Consider the following 3,007-nt stretch of genomic DNA (forward strand, 5'->3'; position numbering starts at 1 on the left):
AACAGATCTGAAGAGTGGAAGTGCCTTACTGCTGCCATTGCTGAAACATATCACCCACGCCTCATTGTGCTCACATGCACCGATTGAGCTCCATAAATGTTCAGTAAGTGTCAGTGAATGTCAGTCGGCAGCTCATGCCTTGGATGGGTGCCGTTGAACAGGCTTTGAGCAAAGCATTGTTCTCAGTTCTCACTCCACCCTCTGGTGCAAAGCTTGTTATCACTGTCCCATGGTGGTTTCAAGAAAAAAAATCATTGAGGGGAATGAGGAGAGAAGGGAAGGAAACGTGCTGAAATCAAGTAAAGCAAAGGAGCAAAACATGAGTACCACGAATGCACTTAATGGAACTCACCTGACTCATGGATCACCAGGAGGCTAGGAAAAGTAATCTAATACCTAGGTCAGTTTTCAGATTCTTTGGGTAATTTGAGCCGAGCCAGTCACCTCAGCATGTACCAGACTTCCACATATACTATGATTACAATCAATAAACACATCAACGTTAGGATTTATAAAATCACAGCTGAGTGAAGCACAAAATTAAAAACTCGTCTTCCTGTTGGTGACCATCCAAAAAGTGGTCACCATCAATGGTGCTCTCCATCCTTCTTCACCCTTTCCAGGTGTATCTCATATGTATCATGGTGAACAGTAATTAGGGTTTTTTTGTTGATTGTCTTGGATGTGTTCTAATTGGTACAGATCATCATGTTGCAGTAATTTCTTTACTAGAGCAAGATTCATTCCAGTTGGGGCAGATAGCAAATCTTGGATTAATGTGTAATTGGATCACTACAACTGATATGACGTTACTGGAACTGAATAATTAAAGTCACATCCCATGATGTTAGTAAAGTTACAAAAACAGACATTTGAATGATTGTTGTATCTACAGTAATATTGGCAATGAGTATAAAAGAGGTTCTCATACACACACATCCTTTTCCAATATAGATGAGCACTTTAGATTTCAGGAGTCTCACGGGGATACCTCTCAAAACAGCATATATTTTGTCCGTGTCAAGACAAAAGTCTTGAGCCTTGATGGTATTACTCTCACAAGTAAATCCTTGTTGTTCCCATACAGCATATGAACTAACATCAACTATTTGCCATTCATTTCCCTTTCACTGGACCCATACTTTTTGTTCTAATGAGTGCAGTATAACCCCATTTTGATTCAGTCCTAGCAAGTGATTGGGTATATGATGTATACTGAAGCACTATGTATTGTTAGGACAAAAGCTTTAGCATAGTTATTAACAGGATCATAAGTAAAATTAACTAGATGTGACCAAGATTGAAATTCTCTTTCATATTTCTTCTCATTGTCCCACATCACCTTTTGAATTGTAGTAAAGTGTTTCCTTTACCTTCTAAAACTAAGAGCTAGGAAGACATTATTTTGAGTTATGGTAAATCTGCAATTAACTGATTGTCTTTTATGTTAGTTCTTTCCCACTGAGATAATACATTAGATAAGAATTGCTGGTTGGTTCCCAATGCTGATAGGGAAGACTGCAGGAGTGTTACAGTGCATGTAGATCACTTATTGCATCCAACACCCTAACTTCATTCTTTGTCCTGCATCTCCCAGGAGTTGGTGGAGTTAGCCAGTATTATCCTGGCCCCATTCATCTTCTAAAACATTTCATCACTGTGCTTAACCGTGGTTGAAAGGGTTATGCCTCTGTTAGAATTAGAATTCCGTTCCATGTGCCCAGTATGCCCAACATGGGCATGAGACCACGACCAGCCAGTGAATGTGATAGGGTCAGCATAAGCAATTACAAAAATTAATCGGAAGAAGATGCCTGTCTCGAACAGTGACACTAATGATGCCAACAGTGTTCTCAGGGAAAGCAGCAGGGTGAGAAAGGGAACTTGGGAGACGCATCATCAGGATCAGCATTTGTTAGCATCTCAAAAACAAAAGAGAACTTCCCAGTTCCAGAGGAACCAAGGTCAGAGAAAGTAAAACTGGAAAAGAAAAAAAAAACTTCCTGGTCCCAAATGAGCCACACTTAGAAGGTAGGTAAAATCCAGATGGTTAATTTTGTACATTTTCCTCTGATTGTCTTGAGCCTTCCAGATTTATTTGTTAAGAGGCTCTTTGAGGGTTAAAAGGACAGGATCAGTGTGGGGCAAATCGATCAACACCAGTGGTGAAGGTCCTCAATAACCCTCTGATTCCTTTTCAGTCAATAGGACCTGTGCTCCCCCTGTTTGTGGCACTTTCCACACATACTCTGTCTCTCACTTCCTAGAGCTGTGACCAAAATCTTTCTTTAATTAGGCCAGCTCAGTAGCAGAATAGGGAATCTCCTTGATACTAACACCAGAATACTCTCCTTTACTCTCTTCATATGCATATTCAGTTTCTTTCAGCGCGCAGAGAAGGGTCACCAGCTTTTCTGATTTGTCTTTCTGGGCTCTCACATACTCCAGATTTTCTCCTAGATAAAAGTCACTCCCTGAGAAATTACAATTAATCTCCCTCTCATTTACCAGCTGTTCTCTAAAGGCTTGCTGAAGGAGAACTTTTGAATGTTTTTCTTTCTCTGACTGTCCCCTAACGTCTCCTATGTGGTCCTGCAGGTGTATGACCAGTTCTGCAAGGATTGAACAGTTTGGGAGTCTGCTACTGGTTGCAGAACTCTATGGCAGCAGTAAGTTAGAACTGCAAAAATGATTGATTTTCACTTTCCCTCCCCCATATAAGTTAGTTTGTAGAGGGAATTTATATGATCCACAACTCCCTTGAAGTTGGACCAATTACTCTGTGCCCACTCCATCTCCACAGGGAAGGGTTTGACACCGTGTTTTTTTTTTTGCTTTAACAGCCACTGCCATTCTTAGGATCTTGATGTATTGGTTTCAGAAACAAGGTCTGAAATCCCTTTTGTTTCATATTTTTGTTGCTTTCTGGTTTTTATTTTGATTAGGAAATACATATAAGAGTAAACTTTGTTACTTAAATACATTAAAGTTATTATGTATTTTATAT

Source organism: Meleagris gallopavo, chromosome Z, assembly GCF_000146605.3.
Source record: "Meleagris gallopavo isolate NT-WF06-2002-E0010 breed Aviagen turkey brand Nicholas breeding stock chromosome Z, Turkey_5.1, whole genome shotgun sequence".
Classification (NCBI taxonomy): Eukaryota; Metazoa; Chordata; class Aves; order Galliformes; family Phasianidae; genus Meleagris; species Meleagris gallopavo.